We start from the raw sequence: 7,648 nt of genomic DNA on the forward strand, positions 1-7,648 counted from the left end.
TGACTTTGCTATTCTTAACAAATTGTTTTTTTTTTTTTTAGAATTTTTACTATGTGTTCCTATATAAAACTTTGATCGCCCATTGTGGCCCCACCCGACCCCCGGGGGTCATGATTTGAAAAAATTTGAATGTACACTATCTGAGGATGCTACCATATAAATATGACCAATCATGGCTTTGCTGTTCTTGAGAAGAAGATTTTTACTATGTGTTCCTATGTAAAACTTTGATCGCCCATTGTGGCCCCACCCGACCCCCGGGGGTCATGATTCGAACAAATTTGTATGTACACTACCATATAAATATGACCAATCATGGCTTTGCTGTTCTTGAGAAGAAGATTTTTACTATGTGTTCCAATGTAAAACTTTGATTGCCCATTGTGGCCCCACCCGACCCCCGGGGGTCATGATTCGAACAAATTTGTATGTACACTATCTGAGGATGCTACCATATACATATGACCAATCATGGCTTTGCTGTTCTTGAGAAGAAGATTTTTACTATGTGTTCCTATGTAAAACTTTGATCGCCCATTGTGGCCCCACCCGACCCCCGGGGGTCATGATTTGAAAAAATTTGAATGTACACTATCTGAGGATGCTACCATATAAATATGACCAATCATGGCTTTGCTGTTCTTGAGAAGAAGATTTTTACTATGTGTTCCTATGTAAAACTTTGATCGCCCATTGTGGCCCCACCCGACCCCCGGGGGTCATGATTCGAACAAATTTGTATGTACACTACCATATAAATATGACCAATCATGGCTTTGCTGTTCTTGAGAAGAAGATTTTTACTATGTGTTCCAATGTAAAACTTTGATTGCCCATTGTGGCCCCACCCGACCCCCGGGGGTCATGATTCGAACAAATTTGTATGTACACTATCTGAGGATGCTACCATATAAATATGACCAATCATGACTTTGCTATTCTTAACAAATTGTTTTTTTTTTTTTAGAATTTTTACTATGTGTTCCTATATAAAACTTTGATCGCCCATTGTGGCCCCACCCGACCCCCGGGGGTCATGATTTGAATAAATTTGAATGTACACTATATGAGGATACTTCCATGTAAATATGACCAATCATGGCTTTGCTGTTCTTGAGAAGAAGATTTTTAAAGATTTTTCCTATATATTCCTATGTAAAACTTTGATCGCCCATTGTGGTCCCACCCGACCCCCGGGGGTCATGAGTTGAACAAACTTGAATCTACACTACCTGAGGATGCTACCATATAAATATGACCAATCATGGCTTTGCTGTTCTTGAGAAGAAGATTTTTACTAAGTGTTCCTATGTAAAACTTTGATCGCCCATTGTGTCCCCACCCGACCCCCGGGGGTCATGAGTTGAACAAACTTGAATCTACACTATCTGAGGATGCTTCCAAGTAAATATGACCAATTATGGCTTTGCTGTTCTTGAGAAGAAGATTTTTAAAGATTTTTCCTATATATTCCTATGTAAAACTTTGATCGCCCATTGTGGCCCCACCCTACCCCCGGGGGTCTTGATTTGAACAAACTTGAATCTACACTACCTGAGGATGCTTCCAAGTAAATATGACCAATCATGGCTTTGCTGTTCTTGAGAAGAAGATTTTTGAAGATTTTTCCTATATATTCCTATATAAAAATTTGATCGCCCATTGTGGCCCCACCCGACCCCCGGGTGTCATGATTTGAACAAACTTGAATCTACACTATCTGAGGATGCTACCATATAAATATGACCAATTATGGTTTTGCTGTTCTTGAGAAGAAGATTTTTAAAGATTTTTCCTGTATATTTCCTATGTAAAACTTTGATCGCCCATTGCGGCCCCACCCTACCCCTGGGGGTCATGATTTGAACAAACTTGAATCTACACTACCTGAGGATGCTTCCACATAAGTTTCATGTTTTCAAGCACAGTGGTTCTTGAGAAGAAGATTTTTTTAATGATGCCATTAATTTTTCACGAATTCTTAATTATCTCCCCTTGGAAGAAGGCGTGGCCCTTCATTTGAACAAACTTGAATTCCCTTTACCCAGGGATACTTTGTGGCAAGTTTGGTTGAAATTGGCCCAGTGGTTCTTGAGAAGAAGTCGAAAATGTGAAAAGTTTACAGACGGACAGACGGACAGACAGACGGACAGACGGACTACAGACAAAATGTGATCAGAAATGCTCACTTGAGCCTTCGGCTCAGGTGAGCTAAAAACTTTGGTGTCATCGGCCTTGATTTTCAGTCAAGGTCATTTGAAAGTCAGTCCTAAAAATAGTACTTTTACACAGAGAAGTTTTGAAATTTATGCATATGAATAAATTTTGCTGACTGAAAAAAATATCTTTCACCATAAAATTAAAGTTGTAACTTATTTTTGATGACTAATTTATATGAAATGAGCTGGTGAAAAGATAACATGAAATCCTTTATATTCAATAAATACATTTAATCCGAATTTCCCCGATATTTTTTTTCAAAATTCTCAGTTTTCATGAATTCACATGAAATTTTATCTCAATTTTTACAATTGACCATATAATGTCAAATATTTAGATTTTTGTCTGATGAATATTCAAAGGTTCAAGATTAATTTACAAGGTAAAAAAGATATAGTAATCAGGCAAATTATCGAGAAAAAAAAATTATCCCGAATTTACTCTATACTTTCTGAAGTCTTCAATTTACAGAGTGTTTTTAATGTCCATAACAAAGATTTTTAATCCCCAAAAATATATCAATTTGGTGTAATTGTGACATAAAAACATTCATTTCTACCAGTTATACATTCTATTTTTATGGTATTTTACACTAATGATTTTTAAAATATATATTCGAATTTCCTCTGTCATTTTATTCTTATGAATAAGTTTTGTTTGACAATTTTATGAATACATCAATTTTCTAGTGGCATTACTGAAAAATTATCACATACGTTCTTCACATGCACAGGACTAATTCAAAGCAACTTAACCTTCAATATAACCAGGAATGGTTAATAAACCTTCCAAAAAATAAGAAAAATCATACAAAAAATTTTCATAGACTAGAAAAGATTTCAATACATTATTTATGATATAAACATGAAATCAATATACATGTATAGTGAACATGCCATATGAATCTAGACATTCAATGCTTAATATATGAATATCAGAGGGACTAATATACATGCCTATACCTGTATAATTATTATGTAGTTATATACATATAGGTCCCTGGTATTATGTTATTATTGGATATTTCACATTTGTCGACTGAGTTTTAAAAACAACAAGCGAATTCAAAGAATTGTGGTCCCCCGCTTTCGATGTCTTAGTGGATGGGACGCCATTATTTATGGCATATTGTAACTGTCTTGTTTGTTTGTCCTGTCTTGTCTGTGCATCATACAAAAAAGACATATATTGAATTAATAACAGTTATGGCAAAGACTATAGCTTCTCAAAATTACATCAAACTTCAAGATCAAGGTCATGAGGTGAAACATCATAATAAAATCCAAAAGATCTTCTCACAAGTGATGCACATGTAAAACAAAATATCAGAAACCAGAGTATACAATTGGAAAGTCTTGAAACAGGTAATGCACATGTCAAATGTAAATACTATATCTTCTCTCAATCAAACATTATTAGCAATGCTAAACTTTTTAAAAATTAGGTCAAACTTCAAGGTCAAGGTCATGGGATTAAAAAATCATAGTACATTTGGAAATGCTTGTCACAGGTAATGCACATGTCAAATATAAATACTATATCTTCTCTCAATCAAACATTATTAGCAATGCTAAACTTTTTAAAAATTAGGTCAAACTTAAAGGTCAAGGTCATGAGATTAAAAATCATGGTACATTTGGAAATGCTTGTCACAGGTAATGCACTTGTCAAATATCAATGCCCTATCTTTGCTCCTTCAAAAGTTAGCGAACTGAGGAAATGTTTGAAAATTAGGTCAAACTGGAGAGGCAAGGTCACAGAGTCAAATATCATAGCATTTTCAGAAACATTTTGTCATTCAAAAGTAATCACCAAAGTTAAAATTTTTGAAATTTAGGTCAAACATGAAGGTCAAGGTAAAGGGGTAAAAATTATAGCATACTCAGAAACACCTTGTCACTACTAATGCATATGTCAAATATGAAAGCCCTATCTATTCTCAATCAAAAGTTATAAGCAAAGATAAAAATTTTGAAAAGTAGGTCAAACTTCAAGGTCAAGGTCGTGGGGTCAAAAATTATAGTACATTTGGAAAGGTATTTTTACATGTAATGTACATATTTAATATGAAAGCCCTATCTTTCCTCATTTAAATTTAATGACCAATTTAAAGAAATGTAATTTTTTTGAAAAGTACGTCAAACTTCAAGGTCAAGGTCACGGGGTCAAAAGTCATAGTATATTTCCGAAAGGTCTTGTCACAGGTAATGAACAGGTATAATATTAAAGTCCTATCTTTTCTCATTCAAAAGTTATTACCAATTTAAGGTAATGTTAATTTTTTGGAAAAGTAAGTCAAACTTCAAGGCCAAGGTCACGGGGTCAAAATCCACAGTGTATTTGGAAAGGTCTTGTTACAGGTAATGTACATGTAAAGTACAAAAGCCCAATCTCTTCTCACTCAAAAGTTATAGCCAAGGTTAAAGTTTTTGTGACAGACAGACGAATGAGATTTAATGTCCCCTCATTTTCGTGAAAGCGAGGGACAATAAATACCTACACACATTTATAAGTATATAGTTTGTTTAGCACCAATATCTATAACTCCTCCATGTGATCATACATTGCATAAAATTTGCTGGAGTTTTAAGATAACAAAAAAGCCATCTATGACAATCAAATGCCCTTTGACATCTTTGAATGAAAATGACATCCTTTGAACTTTGTAACAATAATATGCATGCAGCTATCAAACTTAATTTCACATTTAGATGCAAAATACTTATTCAAGGATGAAATTTCTTTTTGAGAATTTGTAACAAGAACATTTATTTATCAGTGTCAATAACTTGTATTGAAATTGAATTAAAAATTACCTCTTGAGGGTTTCTACTGCAAGTACATGTATATGTAGTTCATTTGTAAAAATCTAATTTTAACCCGGCCACTACCAGTAATTTTGTTCAGCATGCACTTGCTAAAAATTACCCTTTAACTATAAATGATCTAAAGCAGGCACATTTTTATGCTTCTCAGAACTGTATTTTGAGATTTTAACTGTATTTGAAAATGTAAAGCAAATGAATACATAGAGCTAGGTATGTATCATTTACAAGTTGTTGTAATGACAGTACATGTAAATCTTCACATTGTAATCTAATGAAAGATAATGCTTCAAAAATTCACTCTGGGAGTAATATTTCAAATTTGAATCAAAGATTTTGTAAAGTAATCACATTCTACAAAGCGTGCACTGTACTGGGTACTTGGGAATCAAATAATTAAACATTATATGATCATAAATAAAACTGCTTTTGACTGAAAGTTTCTGAAAAAAAATCAAGAATGGAATCATGCAACAAGCAGCAGTGACTTTGATAACATGCATTGACTTCCATATTTCTACAAAAAAATTCTTTGATCAGATAAATATGTAGTTCCTGCTTCTGACGTGATATATTCTGAGAAAATCTCTTTTCCACAGACAGCCATCATTCATTTGATGTGAGAATTTCTTGTTGAACATGTGTCCACCTGGTGAAAGTCCAAATTTTTTGTTGACCTATGATTTAAAAAAAAAAAAAACTAATATATTGTACATAGCAGCGCAGATGCTGCATTACATGATAGTTAGATTAAGTTGTGTCCATATTTCTTATACATGTACCTCAATAGTCCATCTGCCAGCACCCCTAGGCCTTGCTCCATCATCCTGCATTCTGACCTCCAGTCTTTTTTCTAGTCTAGGAATTAAACATGAACATCCCTTAGACTATTTTTTTTTTAAATTAATGGAAATTGATTATAAGATTAAACAACTAATCCCATCTGTATTTCATTTATTGATTTAAATGAATGGAGATATTTTAATAGATTCTACCACATGTAAAATGTCTTATATTATAGTGTATTAGATATATATAAAATAAACATTTTTTATCCTAAAAATACAGAAAAGGAAAAAAAACAATCATATAAATAGTTTTTGAACAATAATGTTTCATTTTGCTCTATTTATTAGACAATTGTGTGTTTCAATATTATTGATATTTCGACATACAATATCAAGTTATTTTTCGATAATGTTCACAGTTTGTAGATTTTACAAAACGACCCTCTCAGGGTTTTCTACGGGAAATGATCTGGACATGTTGACATTCGCTACTGAACAGCGAATATTATGGCGATTGTCGCAAATCAAAGAAAATATTACGAAAAATTTATTTATTTCAAAAGAAATAGATTCAACATTACTTAAACTGACAAATTAACTAATAGTTTTTCCTTCAGTATAATTAAATATGAATTTTGCATTTTACGACTTGCATAATTTATGGAGACCCATTGACGACGTAAAATGCTGACAAGAATCCATCCTTAATTAATTACAATAGAATACAAATTAAAAGAGCCCTTGTCAGCATCCGAACATTTGAACAAATGGTCTAGAATTTCAAAAATCTGGTAAAAATACCCTTGCTTATTAAAATTTTACTCTGCTGGCCTCCGAGATCCCAGGAGCAGAGAAGATTTCCAAAGAAATAATGCATTTTCACTATAGTTTAGACAGAGACCCACCCTAACACCAGAATCTATGACCCAAGGTCATGAAATTCACAAATTTGGAAGAGGTACCCTTACCATAACTATGCACTTAGTTGAAGATTTTCAAAGAATTAAAAACAAATTAACATATTGTAGCGAGAAAGGCCTTTTCCCAGTAGCGCTGCCACCAGCTGATTATCTCCCATCAGCAAGGAAACTCAAATATGACCTTTTATAGAAAAAAAATAAAATAAAATGACCTGACCTATTCATTCTCAATACTTTTACTCTGACCCTGACACTGACCATTGCCAACACCTGAACAGAAGTCTTTTAGACTTGTAAATGAGACACAAGTTCATAAAGTTAACAAATTTATTCATTCAAATCAATATAACAAGCAAAATATAAAACAACGCGGCTGAGGACTTCACTCATGTGCGTAAAATTGTTTCACAAAACCGACACGATGACGAGATTGACCAATATCGTTTCACAATTAAAGGGGGACAACTCGGGATAACTCAATGTGACAAAAGAAGGTCAATCACTTCTTGTATAAAATTAAAAGCTAAACTCATCTGAGGCTATCACTTTTGAGGTTCTTATCAGTAATTAGAAATAAATAAGCTATCGAATTCTCAGGGGAAAATCACCCTTAAGAATCTAAAAGTTCCTAATAAAATTTCTCTGAGGAAAATCACTCTTGAGAAATACCCTAAGTCTTCATACAACAGTAATTAAATTAATTATCAATTACAATGATCACTTGACAAAATCATCAAGTTATGTTTTCAACAAAGACTTTTCTAAAATATAATTTCTCTCACAAATAATTAAAAAGAGCCTAATATTAGAAATCAGATAAACCGGACTTTCCAATAAAGTTAAAATTAAATAACTCAGTAAAATTATACCAAATCTTGCTTGCTGTCAAATCTCA

This window comes from Saccostrea echinata, unplaced genomic scaffold (genome assembly GCF_033153115.1).
Source record: "Saccostrea echinata isolate AGI-Se365-2 ecotype Australia unplaced genomic scaffold, CSIRO_AGI_Sech_v1 ptg000001l, whole genome shotgun sequence".
NCBI classification, from domain to species: domain Eukaryota; kingdom Metazoa; phylum Mollusca; class Bivalvia; order Ostreida; family Ostreidae; genus Saccostrea; species Saccostrea echinata.